This window comes from Musca autumnalis, unplaced genomic scaffold (assembly GCF_047663935.1).
Source record: "Musca autumnalis isolate F117 unplaced genomic scaffold, ASM4766393v1 scaffold_2, whole genome shotgun sequence".
Lineage (NCBI taxonomy): Eukaryota > Metazoa > Arthropoda > Insecta > Diptera > Muscidae > Musca > Musca autumnalis.
In genome coordinates this window covers 7,747,936-7,773,819 of record NW_027411755.1, presented here as the reverse complement: position 1 = coordinate 7,773,819, position 25,884 = coordinate 7,747,936, and the positions used below count along the sequence as shown (strand labels likewise).

The following is a 25,884-nucleotide window of genomic DNA, read 5'->3' as shown; positions in this document are numbered from 1 at the left end:
GTATCCTTTGAGTAGGCTTTCTATTTATATCCATAGAAGAGATTGGATCTTCTACCATTCTTCTATTCTAGACTGTATAATTATAGAAGGCCGTCCGAATGGGTCTTTTGTCTATAAAAGATCCTCCGAATTGACCTTCTATCGACGACTGTTTGAGTAGGCTTTCTATTTATAGAAAATTTTCTAAATATCAAAAAAGACCGAATGGTCCGTCTGTCAATAAAAGACCCTTCGAATAGGATTTTTTTTTAGAAGAACCTTTGAGTGGATCTTCTACATATGTACATAAAAGACGCTCGGATGGGCCTTCTATCCATAAAAAAAAACATTTGAATGGACCTTCTGTCTACAGAATACCCTTAGAATGGGCTTTCTATTTATTGTAGACTGGGTCTTCTATTTATAAAATACCCTCCTCATGGACCTTCTATAAGTAGAAGACCTTTTCAATAGGCTTTCTACGAATGAGCCTTCTATCTACACCCCTTGAATAGGCTTTCTATTTATAGAAGACCCTCCGAATGAGTCTTCTATCTATAAAAGAACCTCGAACTGATCTTCTACCAATAAAGTACCCTCCGAATGGACCTTCTATCGATAAAAGACTCTTCGAATTGGGTTTTTTATTTATAGAAGAACCTTTGAATGGGTCTTCTATTTACAAAAGACGCTCCGAATATGGGCTTTTTATCAATATAAAAAAAACCTGTAAATGATCCTTCTATCTATGGATCTTCTTTCTAAAAAATATAATTTGAATGGACCTAGATATCTGTAGAATACCTTTTGAATAGCATTTCTATTTGCAGAACACGCTGTGAATGGGCCTTCTCTATATAAAATACCCTCCGAATGGCTCTTCTATAGACAGAAGACCACTTGAGTGGACCTTCTGTCTATAAAATACCCTGTGAACGGACCTTCTGTCTACAGAACATCCTATTTAAATAGTTTTATTCATCTTGAAAATAAAAAAAATAGTTTTATTTTGAGCTTATCAACCCCCCATATATAATTTCATTTGTGTATCAATAAAATAACTATGGATAGATAACTTTTACACCAACTTATCGACTGAATTATCACAGATTTCATTTATCAATCAATCATAACAATTATGTCGTGTGGATAATTGATACACATTCTATAATAAATTTGATAACAATCAACCCACCTCCTCTTACGCACTTCTAAAAATCCATAAATCAATTTTCATTCCATACCCCGCAACTGGCCTTAATTATTTGTGCGCATAGTTTGAAAGCCTCAGGCAGCATTTTGTGCTTCGTCTTCATTGCAACAATATGGTCCACTGAACATTAATTTCAAAATAAAATTTATTTTCTTACCCTTTGGCAACTCTAAGAAATCACTCATACTCACTCAAAGAACCGCTAGCAGCAACGTGCTGACGGACAGACATACGACGATACAATGTTTTACAGTTAAACTAAAACGGAAGTTAGTGATGCAACAACATTACTTTGTTGTTATTGGGAGGTTTTCTAGCAGAACCCAAGTGACTGACTGCCACTACTACTACTGGGCGAAACACCTCTACTACATACCAATGTGAGTGAGTGGGGGTTTACTTGGGTGTTAATGCGGTTTTTTATACCCTCCACCATAGTATGGAGGGTATATTAAGTTTGTTTTTCCGTTTGTAACGCATTGAAATACTCATTTGCGACCCTATAAAGTATATATATTCTTGATCAGGGTAAAATTCTAAGTCGATCTGAGCACGTCCGTCCGTCCGTCTGTGGTAATCACTCTAGCATCCACAAAAATGGAGATAGGACGCTGAAATTTTGGGAAGATGCGTCTTTTGTTTGCAGGCAGGTCAAGTTCGATGATGGGCTATATCGGTCCACGTTTTGGTATAGCCCCCATATAACGGTACCCCCCGATTTACGGTATTTTGACGTTTTTAGCTACATTTTCAGACCGATTTGGCTATAATTTGACATTTAGGGTTCTTAAGTGTCAATAAACATATATAACAAAACTTGTGGACATAGGTCCACGTTTTGGTATAGCCCCCATATAACGGTACCCCCCGATTTGCGGTATTTTGACGTTTTTAGCTACATTTGTAGACCGATTTAGCTATAATTTGACATTTAGGGTTTTTAAGTATCAATAAACTTATATAACAAAATTTGTGGACATAGGTCCACGTTTTGGTGTAGCCCCCATATAACGGTACCCCCGATATACGGTATTTTGACGTTTTTAGCTACATTATCAGACCGATGTAGCTATAATTTGACCTTTAGGGTTCTTAAGTGTTGATAAACTTATATATTAGAAGTTGTGGACATAGGTCCACGTTTTGGTATAGCTCCCATATAACGGTACCCCCCGATTTGCGGTATTTTGACGTTTATAGCTACATTTTCAGACCGATTTAGCTATAATTTGACATTTAGGGTTCTTAAGTGTCAATAAACTTATATAACAAAAATTGTGGACATAGGTCCACGTTTTGGTATAGCCCCCATATAACGGCAACCCCCGATTTACGGCATTTTGACGTTTTTATCTAAATTTTCAGACCGATTTAGCTATCAGTTGACATTTAGGGTTCTTAAATGTCAATAAACTTATATAACTAGTGGACATAAGTCCACGTTTTGGAATAGCCCCCATATAACGTTACCGCCCGATTTCAGGTATTTTGAGAATTTTACCAACAAGTTTTAACCGAATTATCCGTATTTTGAACATTTGACATTTGAAATTCTTAGTGGTCACCACACCTCTCCACCAAAAATTGTCAATTGTATAACGGTACCTCCCGATTTTCAGTAATTTGATGATTTTAGCTACAATATTAAACCGAACTAGCAGTAATTTGACATTTGAAGTTCCCATGTTATGTACCAATTTTCGGTATTTTGAGGATTCTAGCTGCAATTTTTAACCGAATTAGGAGTTATTTGACATTAAAGGCTCCCATCAAAAACTGTCAACATAGGCCCATGTTTTATTATAACCCCTATATAACAGTACCTCCCAATTTCTAGCCCACCAAAAATTGTCAACAGTTATATGTAGGCACCATAAAAAAGGGCCTCCCGAATGAAGCATTTTATGTACATTATCTGACATTTTAACGTACTCACTTAAAGTTGGGGACAGGAATGAATATTTTATGGTGGAGGGTATGAAAAGTTCGGCCCGGCCGAACTTAATGCTTTTTTACTTGTTCTTCTTTGCTACTGGGGGCTGTTGCGGCTGTGTGTGTGCGCGGATGGATGACACACCTTGTTGGCAATGAATTTCCTGTTCTTTTCTTGTTGAATGCAATTCTTGCTCTAATACCAATACTACCACCAGTTAATTCAGCTGATGGAACGAACGAACGCCTCTAAGGTGCAGTGCAGCACTGAGAGCTGAAGAACACTGAATGTGTTTGAATGAAGTCTTAGAAATGCTCTTGATTGTTTTTGTCTTCTTCTTCTTTTTGATTTTTGTTAACTGCAGCCGCCTCTATTCGTATTTAGCTTAATACATCATACCAAGTGGTTTCTCTTCGTTGTTTTTGTAAAACCCAATCAACTACATGTCGCCTATGTAGGATTATCCGATTGTTGCAACAGTAAGGTTGAAAATTATAGCAAAACCAAAACAGACTCGATTTAAAAAAAAAAATCTGAATAAGTCCAGATATGGGATCGGAGAAAGATATTGTGTTAATTTAGGGACTATGCATATAAAGCCATTAAAGGTCGACCCCTTCAATAAAGACCCCTGTAGGAGACCCGTATGGTGGTCTTCTATACTACAGGAGGACAGAACGATTGTCTTAAATTCTACTAAAAACCTCTACGGTGGTCCCTACTGTGGTATTTAATTGTATAGAAGACCCATACGGTAGTCTCCAATTTCTGTAGAAGACCTACGGTGGTCTTCTCTATTATAGAAGACCTACGTTGGTCTTCTCTATTATAGAAAACCTCACCGTAGGTCTTCTATAGAATAGAAGACCACCGTAGGGGTCTTCTATAGAATAGAAGACCACCGTAGGGGTCTTCTATAGAATAGAAGACCACCGTAGGGGTCTTCTATAGAATATAAGCCCACCGTAGGGGTCTACTATAAATAGAAGCCCACCATAGGGGTCTTCTATAGAATAGAAGCCCACCATAGGGGTCTTCTATAGAATAGAAGCCCACCGTAGGGGTCTTCTATAGAATAGAAGACCACAGTAGGGGTCTTCCATAGTACAGAAGACCACCGTAGGGTTCTTCTTAAAAAAGAAGAAAACCATAGTAGGGGTCTTCTATAGAATAAAAGGCCACCGAAAGGGTCTTCTATAGAATAGAAGGCCACCGTAGGGGTCTTCTATAGAATAAAAGACGACCGTAGGGATCTTCGATAGAATAGAAGACCACCGTAGGGATCTTCTATAGCAGACCTCCGTAGGGGTCTTCTATAGAATAGAAGACCTCCGTAGGGGTCTTCTATAGAATAGAAGACCACCGTAGGGGTCTTCTATAGAATATAAGACCACCGTAGGTGTCTTCTATAAAACAGAAGACCACCGTAGGGGTCTTCTATAGAAAAGAAAGCCACCGTAGGGGTCTTCTATAGAAAAGAACACCACCGTAGGGGTCTTCTATAAAACAGAAGAACACCGTAGGGGTCTTCTATTGAATAGAAGACTACTGTAGGAGACCACCGTAGGGGTCTTCTATAGAATAGAAGACTACCGTAGTTGTCTTCTATAGAATAGAAGACTACTGTAGGAGACCACCGTATGTTCTTCTATTGAATAGGAGACCACCGTAGGTTCTTCTATAGAATACGAGACTACCGTACTTGTCTTCTATAGAATAGAAGACCACCGTAGTCGTCTTCTATAGGATAAATGACCACGGTAGTTGTCTTCTATAGAATAGAAGACCACAGTAGGGGTCCTCTATAAAATATAAGACCACCATAGGGGTCTTCTATAAAACAGAAGAACACCGTAGGGGTCTTCTATAGAATGTGAGACCATCTTAGGGGTCTTTTATAGAATAGAAGACCACCGTAGGGGTCTTCTATGGAATTGAAGACCACCGTAGGTGTCTTCTATAGAATAGAAGACCGCCGTAGGGGTCTTCTATAGAATATGAGACCGCCGTAGGGGTCTTCTATAGAATGTGAGACCATCGTAGGGGTCTTTTATAGAATAGAAGACCACCGTAGGTGTCTTCTATAAAACAGAAGACCACCGTAGGGGTCTTCTATAGAATATGAGACCATCGTAGGGGTCTTTTATAGAATAGAAGACCATCGTAGGGGTCTTCTATAGAATGGAAGACCACCGTAGGGGTCTTCTATAGAATAGAAGACCACAGTAGGGGTCTTCTATAGAATAGAAGACCACAGTAGGGGTCTTCTATAGAATAGAAGACCACAGTAGGGGTCTTCTATGGAATAGAAGACCACCGTAGGGGTCTTCTATAGAATAGAAGACCACAGTAGGGGTCTTCTATGGAATAGAAGACCACCGTAGGGGTCTTCTATAGAATAGAAGACCACCGTAGGGGTCTTCTATGGAATAGAAGACCACAGTAGGGGTCTTCTATAGAATAGAAGACCACCGTAGGGGTCTATAGAATAGAAGACCACCGTAGGGGTCTTCTATAGAATAGAAGACCACCGTGGGGGTCTTCTATAGAATAGAAGACCACCGTAGGGGTCTTCTATAGAATGGAAGACCACGAGACCACCGTATGGGTCTTCTATAGAATAGAAGACCACCGTGGGGATCTTCTATAGAATATAAGACCACCGTAGGGGTCTTCTATAGAATATAAGACCACCGCAGGGGTCTTCTATAGAATATAAGACCACCGTAGGGGTCTTCTATAGAATAGAAGACCACCGTAGGGCTCTTCTATAGAATAAAAGACCACCGTAGTGGTCTTCTATAGAATGGAAGACCACCATAGGGGTCTTCCATAGAATAGAAGACCACCGTAGGGGTCTTCTATAGAATAAAAGACCACCGTAGGGGTCTTCTATAGCATAGAAGACCACCGTAGTGGTTTTCTATAGAATGGAAGACCACCGTAGGGGTCTTCTATAGAATAGAAGACCACAGTAGGGGTCTTCTATAGAATAGAAGACCACAGTAGGGGTCTTCTATAGAATAGAAGACCACAGTAGGGGTCTTCTATGGAATAGAAGACCACAGTAGGGGTCTTCTATGGAATAGAAGACCACAGTAGGGGTCTTCTATAGAATAGAAGACCACCGTAGGGGTCTTCTATAGAATAGAAGACCACCGTAGGGGTCTTCTATAGAATAGAAGACCACCGTAGGGGTCTTCTATAGAATAGAAGACCACCGTAGGGGTCTTCTATAGAATAGAAGACCACCGTAGGGGTCTTCTATAGAATAGAAGACCACCGTAGGGGTCTTCTATAGAATAGAAGACCACCGTAGGGGTCTTCTATAGAATAGAAGACCACCGTAGGGGTCTTCTATAGAATAGAAGACCACCTCATGTGTCTTCAATCGATTAGAAGACCACCGTAGGGGTCTTCTATAGAATAGAAGACCACCGTAGGGGTCTATAGAATAGAAGACCACCGCATGTGTCCTCTATCGATTAGAAGACCACCGCAGGTATCTTCTATAGAATAGAAGACCCCCGTAGGGGTCTTCTATAGACGAGGAGACCACCGTAGGGATCTTCTATAGAATAGGAGACCACCGTAGGGGTCTTCTATAGAATAGAAGACCACCGTAGGGGTCTTCTTTAGAATAGAAGACCACCGTAGGGGTCTTCTATAGAATAGAAGACCACCGTAGGGATCTTCTATGGGATAGAAGACCACCGTAGAGGTATTTTATAGAATAGAAGACCACCGTATGGGTCTTCTATAAAATAGAAGACCACCGTAGGGGTCTTCTATAGAATAGAAGACCCGCGGGGTTCTTCTTCCGAATAAAGACCACTGTAGACGTTTTTTTAACAAGAGACCACCGTTGGAGTCTTCTACAGAATAGAAGAACATCGTAGGGTTGGTCTTCAATTCTATAGAAGTCCTCTGCGATTGTCCTTTATTCTATTGACGTCCGCTAGGGTGGTCTTCTTTTCGATAGAACAGAAGAAAATACAAACAAAAGTAAAAGGTCCACATCTAACCTTCAGTGGGGCTCCAATTATGCCAATAAATGTAGCCACGAACTAGACGATTTCTTATGCTATAATTTAACCCCCTGCTGTTGCCCAACATGCTGCCTGCCGCAGGGATGATGTTGATGTTTCTTTCTGTCGTAGGATGCATTTTATTGCCGTTTCGTGGCTGATGATTTGTTTCTCTTTCAGCTTGAATGGGTGATTCAAACAATTCGATTGGAGGTTTTTTTCTTTTCGTTTCGTAGAACATTTTTCTAATTTATTGCCACAAGTATCTGCAGGCATTACACCAGGCAAGCATTTACCCAAGAATTGTCGGAGCAAAGAAGCGATGAAGAACAAAACAATCGATGATTGCAGTCATTAATCAATTCGGAAAACAAGCAGTTGAGCCTTCAAAAGAGGAAATGAGTTGAAAATCAATCGACTTGGATAATTATGCAATATTTGTAGCAATATAAAAACGGATCCAATTAGTTGGCACTTTACATCTAATCGTTTTTTGTTTTTTCAATAATTTGTTTGGGAATCTGTGTCAAACGGGATGGATGACAGAATTTTTTTTTAATCTACGAAAACTCCCTCAATCATTCTTTTTCTCTTTTTATATTTAGTTCCGGACAATTTTCCTCTTACTGTCACCATGATGAGAATAACAAGGAGGAGGGGAAGGCCTGCAATTGTTGTCGATTTCCGGTTAGTTTTGTTCAGGTTGCATGTTGCTGACAAGTGACACAACAACAACAGCCGAGCGAGCACTGCTATCTACGACGACCATTGACACGTTTTAAGATTATTTCCCCTTTTTTGTAACACCAAAGTTTTCCATGACAGAATGTCTGGTTAGTTGGCCGAATGGCTGGCTGGCATGGTTGGGAACATCAACAAAACCATGATCCCAACTTACAATCCTTGGCTGGTTGACTGACATGGTTTGCACTAGTTTTCATGAGTCAGAATACAAAGGGGTGGACTTTGACTGCTTGGTGGGTGTGGGTTTGTTTTGTTGTCACGATTTGTCGTGGTGGTTGTCTCATTGTTTGTTTGTGCGCCGTTCATTCACAGATAGTCGAGGAGGCATAGTGCATGGCGGCCGTATACGTGTCGTATGTTGGTGTGTTGGCCCAGCTCATTATTCTCCACATTCATGCGTTTCATTCAAGAGATTTGAAAATGTTCTGCCGTAATTTCCTTTGCCAGAGCTTTTTTTCGTTGATGTGATTTTCCTCTGTCGCTTTATTCCCGTGGGAATCAATAGTTTCTCTTGTGAAAGTTTTTCCAAAATAAGCGAATCCAAATTAGCAGCTCACCACGCCAATCAAAGTGGGAGTAGTTCAATGCTATGAGAAAATCAAGTAACTTGTGGTTGTGTTGTGCAAATACTTCAGGCCACACACTCCTAGTTGCGAAGTGATTAAGCCTAATTCTATCATTAACCTTGCAGAGCAATGAAACGTGTCATCAGAACATTGATTGTGCAGATACACTGGTATGTACATATTGTGACTGACTGACTGGCTATGATGTGTAGCGCGTGGGTTGTTCCAGCAATGCATTTCTTGCTTCTGGGAATTTACTTACTTAAGGAAGTTTCCAATACACAAACATATGTACACACAATAGCGGATTTTGTTGGCGTATAATTTAATTGGCTTTTTATGGTGCGTCGCTAATAAACTGACAAATAAGTTGGTTTCATAAAATTGCCAGCAGACAAGATGACATTAGCATTGAAATTGCTCAGGGGAAGACGCGGAACACAATATGTTGATTGAAATAAGTAGTAATATAAACGAATTTTTATTACCCTGCACAATACGGAGTTATTGGTGGCAACAATAGTCAAAATCAGAACGTGGCCCCGAACCATCGACATAATGTTGTATACAATGGTCGGGAAGTTAGCCATGCTCCCTAAGACGAGTGTCATGAATGGCAATAATCTCGGTGGCAATGGTCCTTACAGAAGATTGTAGTTTAAAAACTGTTTCTTAATGGTCATCATCGTTGAGATAATATTACTGATTTACCATTTTCTCCGAGATAATGGTCCTAAATTTTCCATCATTTTTGAGATAACCGGCCCCTATCCCGCGATAATTGTCCTGATAATGGTGCTGACTCCTATATAATGGTTCTGACTGACCACTATCTTCTAGATAATGGTTCTGGCTGACTATAATCTCCTAGATAATTGACCTGACTGACCTTATCTTTAAGATAATTGTTCTTAGTGACCATTATCACCGAGATAATGGTCATGACTGATCATTATCTATTAGACTGACTATTATCTATTAGCTGACTATTATCTCCAATATAATGGTCCTGTCTGGCCATTATCTCCTTGAGAATGGTCCTGAATGGTTAAAATCTACGAACAAATGGTCATGACTAGCCATTATCTACCATTGACCATTATCTCGTGAGTGTCCACTATATCTTAGATTATGGTTGTAAATTCCCACTATCATTGAGATAATGGTCCTGGCTGTCCATTATATCCAAGATAGACATTGTCTACGAGATAATGTTCCCAACGGGCCATTGTTTTCGAGACAATGTTCCTAACTGGCAATTAACTCTTAGATAATTGTCGTACCTGGCCACTATCTTTGAGATAATGGTACTGACAGGCCATTATATCCCAGATATGGTCCCATCGACCATTATCAGAGCTATAATAGTCCTAATTTACCATTATCTCCCAGATAATGGTATTAGCTGGCCATTATCTCCTAGATAATGGTCCTGACTGACCATTATCTCTCAGATATTGGTCCTAGCTGGCCCCTATCTCCTAAATAATGGTATTAGCTGGCCCTTATCTCCTAGATAATAGTCTTACCTGGCCTTTGTCTCCGTGATAATGGTCATAGCTTATCATTATCTCCTAGATAATGGCTTTAGCTGGGCATTATCTCCCATATGGCGGTACTAGCTGACAGTTATCTCCCATATAACGGTCCTAGCTGGTCATCAGCTGACTGACCATTATCTCTCAGATATTGGTCCTAGCTGGCCCCTATCTCCTAAATAATGGTATTAGCTGGCCCTTATCTCCTAGATAATAGTCTTACCTGGCCTTTGTCTCCGTGATAATGGTCATAGCTTATCATTATCTCCTAGATAATGGCTTTAGCTGGGCATTATCTCCCATATGGCGGTACTAGCTGACAGTTATCTCCCATATAACGGTCCTAGCTGGTCATCAGCTAGATAATTGTCTTATCTGCCTATTATCTCCAAGATAATGGTCTTAGCTGGTCATTGTCTCCTACACAATGGTCCTAACTGGTCAATATATCCCAGATAATGGTCCTATATAGCCATTATCTCCTAGATATAGGTCGTGACAGGCCGTTATTTCCCAGATATTGGTCCTGACTGGCCCTTATCTGCTAAATAATGGTCTTAGCTGGCCCTTGTCTCCTAGATAATAGTCTTAGCTGGCCATTATCTCAGAGATAATGGTCTTAGCTTGTCATTATCTCCTAGATAATGGTTTTAGGTGGGCATTATCTCCCAGATGGCGGTACTGGCTGGCCATCATCTCCTAGATAATGGTCTTATCTGGTTATTAACTCCTAGATAATGGTATATCTGGCTATTATCTCTTACATAGTGGTCGTAAACTGTCATTATCTCCAGATAATGGTCTTAGCTGGTCATTGTCTCCTACATAATGGTCCTAACTGGCCATTATCTCTAAGATAATGTTCCTGGTTGTTCGTTATCTCCAAGATAATGGCCCTGTCTGGGCATTATCTCTAAGATAACTGGTCATTTTCCGAGAGATAATGGTCCTGACTAGGCATTATCGAGAGACAATGACCCTAACTGGTCATTATCCGAGATATTATGGTCCTAATTTGCCATTATCTATCAGATATAGGTCCTAGCTGGACATTATCTCCCAGATAATGGTCCCAGCTGGTCATTATCTCCAAGATAATGGTCCTAGCTGGTCATTATCTCATAGATAATGGTCTTTACTGTCCATTATTTCCTTGATATGGTCCTAACTGGTCATTATCTTCCAGATTGTGGTCCTAGATTGCTATTATCTGCTAGATAATGTTCTTAAATGCTCAGTATATCCTAGATAATGATCCTAATTGGCCCATATCTCCCAGATAATGCTCCTAACTGGTAATTATATCTGAGATAATATTCCTGGCTGGTCATTATTTCACTATGGTCCTAGCTGGCCATTATCTCCTAGATAATGATACTAGCTGATCATTATCTCCAAGATAATGGTCCTAGCTGGTCATCATCTCCTAGATAATGGTCCTAGCTGCCCATTACCTCCGGGATAATGGTCCTGACTGGCCATTACCTCCGAGATAATGGTCCTGACTGGTCTTTATCTCTCAGATAATGGTCCTGACTGGTCTTTATCTCTCAGATAATGGTCTTAGCTTGCCATTATCTGCTAGATAATAATCTTAGCTGGGCATTATCTCCTAGGTAATGGTCTTAGCTGGTCATTATCTCTGGTTGTCCATTATCACCAAGATAATGGTCCTGATTGAGCATTATATCTGAGATTATGGTCCTAGCTGGCCATTATCTCCCAGATAATGGTCCAAAATGGGCATTATCTCCTAGACAATGGTCTTAGCTGGCCATTATCACCAGCCAGAATGTCATTATCCTTCAGATAAAGGTCCCAGTTTGCCATTATCTTCTAGATAATGGTATTAAGTTGCCACTATTTCCGAGTTAGTGGTCTTGACTGATCATTATCTCAGAGATAATGTTCCTGACTGGTAATTATCTCCCAGATAATGGTCCTAGCTTGCCATTATCTGCTGGATAGTGGTCTTAGCTATTATTAGCTATTATTTGCTAGATAATGGTTTTAGCTGGCCAGTATCTCTTAGATAATGGTCCAAACTGTCCCTTATACGAAAGATAATATTTCTAACTAGCCATTATGCGAGAGATAATGGTCCTAATTTGGCATTATCTCCCAGATAATGGTAACAGATGGTGATTATCTCGTAGATAATAGTCCTAGATGGCCATTATCTCTTAGATAATGGTCTTAAATGGTCATTATCTCAGGTTCTTACTGGTCGGTTCGCGCACTATCTCCTAGATAATGGTCCTAACTGGCCGTTATCTCCAAGATAATGGCCCTAACTGATCATTATCTCCGTTAAAATTTATCCGGATGTCCGTTATCTCCTAGATAATGTTCTAAGTGGCCATTATCTTCAGATAATGGTCCTGACTGGCCATTATCTCCTAGATAATGGTTCTAAGTGGTCATTATCTCCGGTTCTTATTGGTCATTATCTCTGTTCCTGGCTGTCCGTTATCTCCAAGACAATGGTCCATAGAGAGCATTATTTCCTAGATGATGGTCCTAACGGTCCATTAACTTTCTAGGCTGGCCAATATCATCACGATAATAGTTGTGAATGGTTTTTTCTCTGAGATAATGGTCCTGACTGGCCATAATGGTCCGTTGTGACGATTATCTTCCAGATAATTCTTCTTTTTTTTCTGCTGCAAAATGGTCCTAATTGTTCATTATCTCAGAGATAATGGTTCTAAAGTCTGTCCTTAATGGACATCAATGTACGCAGACTCTGTGAAGTTGTTGCTGTTGTGCATTGGCATTCGTCCATGGAGTAGATGCAACTCTGGTCATTACCTAAAACTTGCTAAGCAAATAAACTCTCTCCCCTCTCCCTCCACTTCAAGTCACTCGTGGGTGACAATTTGCCTCATTTAATGATGGGAAAATCTGGAACATCACATCGAAATCCCATATTTCTGTCAAAGTATTAAGACTCGTTAATGATTAGAGTGTAGACGGCTTTCATGCATTAATTCTAGATCTCCTCTTAGTCATGACTCTGATTTGTGAGTGTGTTTAATTTTGCTGGTAACAAAAATCATTGTTGCATTTTAAAATGTTGTGCCGCATTATTACGTTAAATACGTCACGCATGGTTGATCAATCATGACCATAAAACCTCTATGAACATACTCACAGACACACTGAATATTATGGTACCTCGAGAGAGTGAGTAGCTACGACTGATCTGAACGTGTAAAACAGAGCATGTAAATGGATTTGGGGGAAAATTGCCAGGTTGAATTTTATGCAGATACATAGTTGTGGATTATTTTATAACTATATATAGAAAATGATATTTATTCATATCCAAGATTAATTATCTACGAAATATATGTACATCCTTATCTCGTTCGGACCGGCCTCAGATATAGTGGCCTTTGTCAACACAAGGATTGTGGTAATTATCTCTGAGATAATGTGTTAGTAGTCCGTTATATCCTAGGTAGTAGATCAGATTGGCTCTAATATCTCAAATAATGGTCCAGAGATAAGGTTTTGAAGATTTTACCCTTAAGAAAATGTTTATGGTTGAGAATTTGCCTCTCATAAAATGCTGCATATAGGATATTACACTAATTTCTTGCCTTCCATTGTGGGCTCCGTAATTCAAAATCCACTTTGCGGTATCTAGCTTGAGAAAGTAAGGCAAAACGCTGTAACGTTAATGTTATGGTTACGATTTTTATGCCGTTTTGAATTGTCACACCATGAAGATGTATAGATGGGTGTGCTGTAATTAACAAAAATAACAATAACAACCGACGATTGCAGTCTAATTCGTTTATGATGAGAACGCATGGGAACAATTGCCCGCACATTGCGTTTTAAGCATCCTTTGGCAAGTAAACACCCTTTGCCAAAGGGAATATAAAAAATTAGTAAAAATAACAAATGCAACAAAAAAATTATAAAACAATTAAAATTGGTGTTACTGTTAATTTGTTACAAATCGGCTCAATTGTCATAGAATAACAACGGGTGATTGCTTGTTGGTTCGCCCTCTTATCAACAGCAATATGTATGACACAATGAGGTGGTATCACATTGTGAAAGAAGATCCGCTTAAGCGGATGATAAGGGCTGAATGGTGGCGGTATTTAAAACAACACCCAGTAGGGTGGGAGATACATTCATATGTTAGGTATCGCAGTGGGGTGTTTTGAAGTGAAGGGGCGGTAGATTGTGTCACATCCATTATATGTTGTTTACTTTTGTATTCATTTTTTATTCTCTCATAATTTCCCATAACGTATTTTTAATTGAAATTATAAACAAATATTTTTCATAGCAATTTTGGGTTTCTTTAGATCAATGGGCTTTGAATGATGTCGTTCGTTTTTTATACCCTATACCACAATGTGGAAAAGGGTATAATAAGTTTGTTTTCCCAAAAATTCATGTAACGCCGCGAAATATTCGTCGTAGACCCCTCATGTGGTATACCAAACTTCATATCTCGACGAGATAAAGCGATTTAGCGATGTGTGTCCGTCCGTCCGTCCGTCCGTCTGTCCGGCCATTAAAAATTGTAATCAAGCTAGAGGCCGCAATTATGGACCGATTGTCACGAAATTTAGTATGGAGGTCGGGTTTGGACCAGAATAGAACTGATTAGTTTTTGGCGATGATCGTGAAATGTTAAAGGGATGAAATGGACCAAAAACAAAATTTTTGCTCGATTTTGTAGCCGCTCTGTAGGTCGCAATAATAGTCCGATCGGCGCGAAATTTTAAACGTAGTTTTGGTTTGAGATGAAGAAGTAGCGTGCAAGTCAACGGTATGATCGGATAATATTTAGCGGGTTAAATTGATCAAAACTTTTGTGTGAAAATTGGTAAAATTTCTAATGCACATCTTATAACAGCTAGCCCGGAAAGCTAGTGCACAGGGATAGTGGTATAGGGTATCACATGGTCGGCCCCGTCCGACTATAGTCTGTTCTTACTTGTTTTCTACTGCATTTGACCACCCACCCTTCCTTCATTTCTTACCCCTATCAAAAACCACCAGTCCACTTGAGCGCATTTTCTCTGCTAATGTCATTTTAATCTAATCTCAATGTTTAATAAGCCCTTCAAAACTGTTAAAAGTGTGCCTTGGAAGCAAAAACTCTTTCCCCGCTAAATCCGGTCAAGGCTAATGTCATAAATTGTGTAGTAGTTTTTTTTTTTTAGCCCGTCAGCCAACCAAGATTTGAAAAATAATTTTCATTTGAATTTCTTCTTTGTTTACCTCCGCCTAATGACTTACTATGGGAATTTATTAATTTTCTGCCTGAGGAGACCAACAACAACCAGTTACAAACAGATGTTAAAATGCATGCCACAACGACTACCTTTTTGACACAAAATGACATTGGCAAATTGATATTTTCCCACCCAACTAAGAGTATACATTTGAAATTTAAGAGTAGTGTTGGTAATTGTGTTCTCTTTGTTTTTTTGTGTTAAGAGAACCTGCAGGGAGCTATGAAAATATTTAAGAGAGTAACAGAGTTGCCTTAATTGTATTTTCAATACTAATCGGGTTATTTCTTCTTTCTTTACAGGAGAAAATTTAAAAGAAATTAAAAGTAAGTTTAATTCTGAATATTATTTTCTATACAATTTTAATGAAACGAGTGTTTTAAGCGGCAAACAATAACTAATTTTATTTACAGGTGATAAAAGACAAACTAAAATAAACAAATAATACTTTTTTTTCTAACTTTACAGATTTTTATTCATTCACTAAGACTTGTAACTTCAAAATTACGGAAGCATATTTTAGTTTCAATTATTGTTTGTAATAATATAGAGTTATATTTCAGATTCCACTGTTTTGTTCAATCACTTACTGACATTCTTTCCATCCGACAGGAAAATTAACTATTTTACTTTTACGACTTAAAATCGATGACATTGACATTTTGGATGGCGTCCTTTAATTTGGCGTCCTTGGTATTGTCTTCATCATTGTAGTATTGAGTAAGATGTTAGATTTGTGATACATTTAAACATCCTCGAAGGGACAAGGCAGACTTATCTTATATGTCTGGCTAAGAAGATATATTCAACGATGCAACGTAGCATCTTCGGTTTAATGAACTTGGCAGTTCGGTTGATTAAAATGAAAAATCATCGAAATCTGCTAAGATGGTTTCTCCATATAACGTAGAATGGCTTCCAGGAAGTTTAGATCATATCTCATCATAATTACATCTATGTCAATATTTTGAGCTTAAATCGTTGGTCTCATCTCTGTCGTTTATTTCAGTGCTGCCCCACAGGGTATGTCTTGCGTTAACGTAGAAGCCAATAATGGTAGTGTCGCTTAGTTGAATGACCCTCATAATGCTGAAGACCTCGCTTGGTGCACCTTCTCTTGAGTGGCCAATGCAGCAAGAGACAATAACTGCTTTAGGGTTTCCAGTTCCACCATAGACTAATAAAAGTATAGACAGATCAATTGTAATGTGATTCTTTTCTTCGTCGTCCTTACGGATTTGCACTTTTTTCATTCAATTGCACAATTATGGGGTGAATTGCAAGATTTTGTTGTTGTCTTTTATCAGAATAAAAAGCTTCAAAATTATAGTTATTGCAATTTTAAGAAATGAGTGCAGAATCGAACGGACTCAGTTCATCTTTACTTTAATTAGTTGCACTCTTGCCATGGTTAAGTCCGCTGTGTTAAACTGGAGACATAAGAAAGCGTTTATGGTATTTGTAACACTAAAACGTGATATAGTCTTGACGTTATCCTTCAAGTATATGGTCTTGTAACCTCTGTTATCCAAATAATCCTGTATTAGGCACACGACTTTATCCTCCGCAAGTTATATGAAGCGTCTCTAGAATGCTGTAGATTGATCTCCGCACCATAAAAATAAGTTTCATTAGACGAATATGTGGATTTCCCGGCATATTGTCAAGCAGCTTTTCGGCATTGTCGATGTCATCCTCATCGTCTTCTATATTCGAGCCAGGCGGGCGGAACCTTGACTTTGGTTCCCTTATGACAAAGTAAAGCTTGTTTCCCAATATCTCGAGGGGATCTACTACGGCTTTAATTATTGAGAGAACTAAGCTCATGCTGTTATCATTAGGTGGCTCAGTGACGATTATGGACAATTTTTTTGTCATTTACTTTTTTATTTGAAAATTTTGCGTGTTCGGACAAAAGTCATTATAATATTAATTTTAATTAATTTCTCGTTGTAGTTGGGCTGAATAGTTGAGGAGTTTTTGCAAGTGAAAAAGGGAAGGCTTACGTGACAAATAGAAGAGCGCATCCTTCGAAAGTAATGAGTTTGGTTTTAAACGAAAGATATTTAGGCAGTTTGGGACCGTCTTGTTTAATCAAACTCTTGTATGAGGTCTCATCGGGATTTCCTGGGCCGCGTTCGATCTCAGGCCAATATCGCTAAGCTTTGCTATGCTTTCTGTAATCATTTAAGTACTCATACATCACTTTATGGGATTGAGTCCTCCGTCCGGAAACATTGGAAGAAGATAGGCGATCGTTGATTTGGCTTTCTCACAATGCTCAACAAACAAAAGACAAAAGAAGAGAAAAGTAAAGAAAAGAGGGTGGGGTTGGGAAAGTAATAATAAATGGATTATTAAAAATGAAAATGTAATAAAGAAAGGAGGATGGTTTATTTAGTTATGGTAGAAAACTATCAGAGAGGTAGTTACGCTTATGGGTCGCGCCGTCCCAGCCAATTCAAATTTTTGATGATGTTGTTTATGATTGTTAGTTCCATGTTTGAGTAGAAGGTTAAGCTTGGAGGAAAGCATACTCTTGTTAATCTATATCGCTTTCGAGTTAACATCGGGCAACGACATAAAATATGCTCAATAGTCTCCGTTTCCTCCTCATATTCACAGAACCTGCCATTTGCCGACAAAAGCTCGGATGTTGCAATGTCCGGTAATGACTCCCGTCAATACCCTGATTTCTGATTTGCTCAAATTTAAGAGTGAAGTTGTTCTGTTTCTTGATAGAGTCGGCCAAATGGCCCTTGACACGTTGCACCTTGGTTCATTATGCCATAGTTCCTTGGCTCGTTCTTCAAAAAACGTCTCCACTCTCCGAAAAAGTGACATATGGGTGGCTTGATTGAATCAGTGATTGCTATACTTGTTGATTGGGATCCATGTCTTGCCAGTTCATCTGCCTTCTCGTTTCTCACAATGTCACAGTGTCCCGGTACCCCGCAGAGTCGGACAGCGTTTGTGAGGTTCGCCAAAGCAGTTCTATACTCAAGAATGGCCTCAGACTTGATGTTGGAGAATTTGATGGCTTTAAGAGCCGGCTGACTATCAACGAAGCCATTTTGATCGCGAAGATTTCTGCTTGGAAAACACTACAGTCGCTGTTCAACCTATATGAGTATTCGAGACAAAGCTTTTCGCAGTAGACGTCAGATCCGGTACCTTCTTCCATCTTGGAACCGTCTGTGTAGAAAGCCAGACCGTCCAAAGGAGGGTTACTACGGATCCAGTCATCTGTACTATGGATAACGACCTCAAAATCTTCAAATCTTTGGATTGGTGATAAGTAGTCGCTGATTTTCCCCTGTTGGTTTAAGCTAAGGTTTGGTCCTAGCTCCCGAAGAATGCATGCATGTCCATTGGTGCTGTCACGCCAACGATTCAATTCATGTAGCCTTAGGCCACTACGTGCTGCTTGACCTTTGATGCTGAGTCTCATGGGCAAGAGGTTCAACAACGCATTTAGAGCTGCTTGTGGTGTACTTCTAAAAGCTCCAGTTATCAGGATCGAGGCTGCCCTTTGCACCTTGTCTATGTTGCCGGAGTTCGATTTATGTCGAAGCGCGTGTCAGCAGACAAGGCATCCGTAGGATAAGATGGGTCTCACAACAGTATTATACAGCCAGTGTATAATAGCTGGATTTAATCCCCAACTTTTCCCAATCGAATTCTTACATGAATAAAGTGCAATCATACCTCTCTTCGTCCGTTCCTCTTCCATCTCAATTGTGAATCCAGGATTGTACCTAGGTATTTGGCCTCAGGAGATAGATGTAATTGCACTCCATCCAATGTCGGTGGCACGAAGTCGCCGAGCTTACGCTTTCTGGTGAACAATACCAGTTCTGTTTTCGTTGGATTTACACCAAGGCTATTTGCTGTGGCCCAACGGGACAGCTTTGATAAGGCTCTTTGCATAAGCTCCGATATTGTGGACAAGAATTTGCCAGTAATCAGTATAACCACATCATCCGCGTATGTGACAACCTTGATGCCCTGATTGTCGAATTCCGCCAAAATATTGTTTATCACAAGTAGCTACAGCAGTGGTGAGAGTACACCTCCCTGGGGGGTACCTCTAGTTACTGTTTTCCTTATCGTCCTGGTCTCCAGCATCCTATTTATCCAGCATATCAGGGTTTCCGGGGTGTTGACCGCTCTAAGCGAGAGATGAATGGACTCAAGTTTTACGTTGTTAAAAGCTCCTTCTATATCCACGAAATCCGCCAAGGTAAAGTTTGAATTCTCCATATTTCTCTCAATAAAACCCACGACCTCATGAAGAGCGGTTTCCACAGATTTACCTTTCATGTAAGCATGCTGCGAATTGCTCAGCGAGGCAGTGTCTGCAAAGCTCCTAATCTCCAGATCGATCGAGTTCGATGTCCACTGACTCTTGGACTTGGAAGTTGTCACATTCAATGTGAAGGCGTCAGTGAAATCAGGGAAGTGGGTCTCAGCTAGAAGGTTTAGAGTCTCAAGACCTGAGTCTGTCCACGTGCCGTCCGATTTTTTGATACTACCAATGGATTTGGGGTCCTTGGAGAGTATCTTGCGGAATCTGGCAGCGTCGTTTACTCCTTCTACAGACTCACAGAAACAAACCCATGAATTATTTTTGGCGCGCTTGATTTCACTCTTGTATTTGTTGAAACTCGCTTTATACGATTCCCAGTCACTGTCAAGTTTCGTCGCATGGGCCCTGTTATACAGCTTTTTGGTGTTTTTCCGCAGTTCGCCAAAATCCTTGTTCCACCACACCGGTTGGGATTTCTTCCCAGGATAAGTTAATGGACAGACATCCTTATAGTAGCGAAGAAGGGTTTCTGTTAGGTTGGACACTTTACTGTTAAGCTCAGCAACTGTTACTATCCTTCCGGTGAGTGTCAGTTGTCGTCAGATCAGTGAACCTGCCCCAGTCCGTCCTTCTCGGGTCTGCCTATCAGCTCCTGGCTTTTGGGTACCAGCTCCTCGGAAGAGTGGCCAGACTGCAACCGACAACTCCATCACATCATATTGATCTTAAAAGTGTTAATATATGTCGTTCGTCCCAAAGGTGTCCACCTCCTTGACTCACGACAAAACCTCTCCTCCTTTCCCAACCGGGCTTGGGAACATATACCGAGGAATTGAATTGTCCTAGATATTCTGCATTCACATTCCAGTTACCATCTGCAGATGACTTCTGGAAGTAGACCTTATTCACTGGTGTGTACATAACTATTATGCAATCATGAATAATTATCGTTCTCGTAATAACTTGACTTCACGGTTTCCTGATTGTAGACATTTATAACCATCGGCCCTAAGAGACTGTGTACTAGTCATCTAATCAAATCGATTACCTTCATCCCATGTATCTCTACATTGAATAATTGCCATTAATTTGATTACCGTCACCCTGCATAATTTGACACTTTAATTCTTACTTTGGTATTTTCTGGCTTTGTTTTTTCTTAGTTTCTTAGAATTTTTATTTTTTGCTTAAGTTTGGATTATTAAGAGTATTAATTAAGAGTAATAATTCCCCCAATGGGAATTACCCTCTTTTTATGGATAGCAATGTTTACAAAACGAACTGACAAGCATTGCAAAATTTACTGATGGGTTTTATTTTAATTAATTTTTTCGAGCATCCCACAAAATACAAAAAAAACTACCTGTGCAACATTGGCATACCTTCCCATCATATAATAATTAGTAAGAGTATGTTAAAGATAATCATTAGGGTGATTATCTTTAACACTCTCTTAACTGAAATTTATCTAATTGAGTGTTATTTCTAACTCTTAGTTAAATACCTAGCTACTAAAGAAAAAATCTTATCGTACGCTTATATCTTATCTGCGGAACAAAAAAAACAAAAAATACTTGCGACCGACCATATGACTTTGTTTTTATTTAGTATAGGAAAAAAGATTTACTATTGCGCTAGTAATTTAATAAGAATACTAAGAATAGGCTGAAACACATTTGACATGCAGATGTTGACATCTGATTTTTACCTGCAAGATGCAAGCAAATAAAACAATGCGCAAAGGCAAAAAAATACCTACCTACCTGGAGAAGAGCACACGTACTGCATTTGCTAATTAGGGAGAGGGTCGAGGGTGTGCAATAAACAGCTTTAGTAATTTAGGGTTATTCTAATTTTAGCAGAGAGTTAGTATTGACAATGGATTGATTACCAATGTTTTTGCCATTTTAGATATTTTTATTCGTTATTTAATTTGTATTTTTTATTTTAATTAAATAATTGTTGTTTAATAAAATCAATTAATTCAAGAGAGCCAGTCAGTGTTCCTACACATTTTTGGTTGAATCTTGTTGGTAGTCAGAGATGACAAAATGCATTTGTCAGTGCCGGAAAAAGTACCTCGAATGGTCAAACTTAAAAAAAAATGTAATTATCAAGCAGTTCTGTTTTAGCTTTTTATTATACCATGATGATCTTTAAAAACATTTAGAGATTATCGGATAATGGAAAATGCCATGAAAATACCCAGGAGTAATTTTTATTTCGTAGACCTTCTAAGCCCACAGTGAGCAGCCGGAAACTATGCAGCATTATAATTTGATACTTGATTACAATGTGTGCAATTTTTTGAGTCATTGTTTATTAACCACATTCTGACACCGCAGACTGATAGAAGACCAAAAATAAGAAGATAGGTGTCCCCGCGTCACTTCAACTTTCGCGGTTATGGGTCCCCAATGACATGAGGCCAAAAGGGATCAAGTTGTTTACTAAGACCTAAGGTACATTTTTCTAGTTGGTTGTTTGCTTCAATTTTAATCGGTTTGATATCTGTAGACTACAATCCGAGAAAAAATCAAAAGGGAAATTTTACTTTGACGATTTTGGCCTTGAAGGTGAGGTTGAATGGATTTTATGTGTTCACAATTATTATTCCTTAAGACGAGAGCTACAACTTTTCCTCTAACAGTAAACCCAAATTCTTAGCGGTTTAGAAGATATGTACCTGACAAAATGACCCCTTTTGACATCAAGGCCTAAGGTCATTGGGGGACCATAACCGAGAAAGTTGAAGTGATAGGGAAAAACGCCGGTACGCGTATATTCTTATTTTTTGTATTCTATCACGCTGCGGTGGCAGAATATGGTTAATAATTTTCCTGTCGTACAGTGTTATTGTTCACGAAGCGCTTGCTTCAAAATGTTAGCTTAGGTTTAAGGATATACAACAGTGGTGAGCGAAATCTCGAAAGATTTTATTTAATGGGCTGCTAATATTGCATTTTCTTGATGTTTTTGTACTTATTTTAACATATTTTAAATGCAAATATAGTCTAAAATTATTGCGATGATGATCATGTGCTTTAATCACATGATCAGAAGTTTTTTTGTAATTAAAGATGACAGCAGTCTTGATAAAGTCTAACTACATACATTTTGGTTGCTGTCTTGACGAAAAATCTCGTTAATTTTGGAAACTAAAAGCATTTTTTTATTTTCGCCTAATTAAGGCGAAGGTCAACTTGAAAGAGAATTAATTAATAAGCATTTTAATTTTACACACTTTTACCGGTAACTCAAAACTACTGGTCAGCTAAAAGAGTTTGAAGATAAGGAATTAGAAGAATTCCTCCACGAAGATTGTTGTAAAACACCAGAAGAAATCGCATTATTACTAGGAGTCACTTAACAAGCAATTTCCGAACGTTTAAAGGCATTGGGATTAATTCAAAAGCTGGGAAATAAGAACCCATATGGCTTGAAGCAGTGATACGCTGAATGACATCTTTGCTTGTCCCAAATGCTGCTTCAACAATTTAGCATCGTATTATTACTGTTGATGAAGAATGGATACATTATGATAATCCCAAACTCAAAAAGTCGTATGTTAAGCTCGGCCAACCAGACAAATCAACGTCGAAACCGAATATTCATGGCACCAAGGTAATGCTCTGCGTTTGGTGGGACCACATGGGCATTTTGTGTTATGAGCTGTTAAATCGAATCGGGCGTCATAGGGGATCTGTACTGAATATAATTAATCCGTTCGAAGAGATCAATCGAGGAAAACGTCCAAAATATTTGATCAAAAACGAGAATTTAACCTTCCATCACGACAACGCTCGGCCACTTTTTGGAAAACTATTTAGACGACAGTGGATGAGGAATTTTAACTCACTCACCATTTGATTACTATCGCCAAATTTAAGCTGATTACGCTGTCCGACAGCCAAAATTACACTTGAACCGGACTATATACGTTTGAAAATATAGGCAAAATGGAGTAAAATGGCATGACTCTCGAAGTTTCAAGGTTTTTCAAATTCGCTGTTAGCCCAACACTATATCCTCGTATATTTGGTCCTTCGACTTGATTTCGAAAACCAATAAATGCCATTTGTAGCCAATTTTGTCTCATAGAAGGACTTAGGTCATTATATATTGTTATTAATTACCATAGCAAGGATCTCGATCTCATAGAAGAAATTCTGAAGTGTCTTCTCCCCATAAAATACATTTTTCCTCATAAAATTAATTTTTTAAAAGGCCTCGTAAAATACCACGAAAGTGTCTTCTTCCACTAGAAATGTTTTTGAAGAGTTTTCTATCTCATAAAATAGCTTTGAAAGTTTATTGGACCTTGTTAAAATCATATTGCCCCTTAGGAGCTTTTAAAATACCTCCTATCCAAAATAAGACTTTTTGCCAGGTCTTTTGATGCTTTTGAAGCGTTTTCTATATAATGGGGAAAATACCAATGTATTATGTGTCATGGGCCGTCTTAGAAAAGGTCTTATATCTTATAGAAGACCTTAAGAAAGATCTCTATGTATTATGGAATGTCTCACAAAATATCTATTTCATAACTTTGCTCTCTGTTAAAAGGTTTTAAATAATACATCCCAAACTATTTGGTCCTTCGAATGCATTTCAAGGATATAAATGTCAATTTAACTCTTTTCTATTCTTATGTCTCTTTAAGAACGTTCAGAAATGTTGATCTGCCTTACTGAAGTCCCAGGGAATGTGTATATGATGTGATCCAAAAGGCCTTTGAAAGATTTCTTCAGCTTAGAGTTTACCATTGTAAAGGTTTTCTGCGTGATAGAATTAATCTTTTAAAACATTTTTAAATAATATCTTTCCACTATTTCAAGGAAATAAATTTCAATTTGAGTCTCCTCTATTCCTATCAAGCATTAGCGGCTTTCTGAAATGGTGAACTATCTTATTAAAGTCCAACGAAATGTAAGGACCCCAAAAGTTTCTGCTTGATGATGTGTCAAAGCTGAAAGAAAGTGGTGATCATATAATCGCTTATGGCCTTAATGTCGCCAGATTAAAACAGACTATCAATTATGCTTCAGTCCTTCTCATGCCCAAACTCAGAAACTTGCCACGTTTCCGACCCTTGGAGATTAAAGGGCGGCATCTCAGTTTGGAACTAGAGTTGGGCAATCTAGTTTCTGGAGCGGATCGATCTTTCTAGTTCCTTTTCCCAAAATGAACTAGTTCCTTAATTTAGTTCCATAGTTCCAAATAGTTCTGAGAGCGATATAGTTCTATGAATCTTTCTCTTTTATCGTTCCTTCTGTTTCCTTCCTTCCAAATAGTTCTGAGACCGATATAGTTCAATGAATCGTTCCCTTCCGTCGTTCTTTTTGTTTCCTTCGTTCGTTTTTCCCTTTCTTTTTGTTTTTATCTTATGGTGGATTAATTTACATACAAATAAATAAATTGCAGTGATGTAACGAGGATGTGATTTGAATGATAAACGAACCGAACGAGAAAGATCGAAGTGAGTGTGAAATTAAAGGAAGAAAATCAACTATACAAATGAAAGGAATTATATGCACGACTGGAACTATATGAACTAAAGGAAGCCGGATATAGTTCCAATAGTTCCTTGTCCGTAAAAGTTACTTGGAACTAGTTCGTTGAGGAACTACACAACTCGATTTGGAACTAGAATAAGTTATAAAAGTAATATTTGACGCTCATGGTAGGCATGAATGACTTTTACAACACTCAAAATTTTTTGGAAATATGTATGAAATTGAGGTTGTACCTGGATATACATATATTGCGGTGGGGATTTGATATCATCCACGGATTCTGGAGCCTCGCCAGACAATATGTTACTTCTTCTTTGGTGGTAAATGGTGCACCAGTTGTTTTTAATAGAAAACCCACTAAGCAAACTTATGTGTTTTATGAAGTAGAGACTTGTAGCTTTCAGTACGAGGATTTTCTTTTGAAAAAATTACAGCTGTCTTCACATGTAAAGAAAATGATTCCGAAACTATAAAAGAGAGTATAAAAAATATTATACCTCTGCTTAATGTACTTCAATATGAAGACACATTCGAGTTTGAGGAAAAACAAGAAGTACTTAAGAATACCTCGCGTTTTTTAAATGGCACGTCCTCTTTACATCTTGACATGGCAATAGAATCAATTAATTATGATTGGGACACATTTGGAAATATTCCAATAATTCAATCCACCTTACAGTGGAAACAATTTTCGCTGATTGCAGGAAAAGGCTTACTGGTACTCCAACAATAAATAATATGCCCTATACAAAAAGAGGGCAGGATGTCATTATAAAATTAAAGAAATCAGT

The 25,884-nt window shown here is 38.7% G+C and overlaps 1 protein-coding gene across 1 annotated transcript in view; it reads left to right on the top strand.

Moving 5' to 3' along the window:
- numb (NUMB endocytic adaptor protein) overlaps positions 1 to 25,884 on the top strand; it is a 113,059-nt gene that overhangs the window by 28,096 nt on the left and 59,079 nt on the right. Inside the window, exon 2 of the mRNA XM_073966795.1 lies at positions 15,571 to 15,594. The gene's annotated coding sequence lies outside the window, so the exon portion shown is untranslated. The remainder of the gene's footprint in view (positions 1 to 15,570; positions 15,595 to 25,884) is intronic.